This window comes from Haliotis rubra, unplaced genomic scaffold (genome assembly GCF_003918875.1).
Source record: "Haliotis rubra isolate DU_JTF1 unplaced genomic scaffold, ASM391887v1 Scf1012, whole genome shotgun sequence".
Classification (NCBI taxonomy): Eukaryota; Metazoa; Mollusca; class Gastropoda; order Lepetellida; family Haliotidae; genus Haliotis; species Haliotis rubra.
In genome coordinates, this window is record NW_025764907.1 from 140,702 (window position 1) to 141,497 (window position 796).

Below are 796 nucleotides of genomic sequence, written 5' to 3' on the forward strand. Positions count from 1 at the left end.
GGAATATCCTAACAAAAAATGATAAAATCATTAAAATTGTATTCGCTCTTTGTCTCAATCAAAGTGACTATATATAACCATGCTGGTGAAATTGCTGAAGAAAAAAAGTAAATGTAAAAACGATGTTATTTTATGAAGGTGCAAGTAAGAAACATCAGAGACATGTGCTGGACGATAAAAACGGTTCAGGTAATAACGGTTAATTCAAATCGTCGTCCACAATTATTAGCTTCCTGTCTGAACTGCAGGCCCTGATGTCTGTAGATATATATAGTTCTGAGTCACTACACGATATTAGGGCAGACCAACACTAGATTAAAGTACGTGTCCAGTATGGCTCATTAGACTGCAGTCTCCATCACTTGATAGTAACTACCATGTTATTTCCAGACCTGTCGATCCGTTTATATTCAGATGCAATCTACACAGACCTAAACCTAAGCTTCATATATGAGTGTGTTCTCTGCTAGCGACGAATAAACAAATCGGTTGCTCTAAGAATATTTTACATATGTAGCTTAATGCCTGATTCGCAGATCAACATACCAACTTTGTGGCCTGCATGGGCCAATGTAATTTATCTGTATCTAGCTTCGACGAAATATCCATGGTCAAATGTGTCCGAAATCCTGGGCTAATTCATGCCACCTTGACGGGCACCTGCTGGCATTCCATCCTACACGCTGACCAAGCACGTTTAAATCACCCTCTGTTATGCGATTGGTTGATTCTTCCGGAAATTACATTCTGATTGGTGCTTCTATTGTCAGTGTAAACTTCCGTCAATATCGTCAAA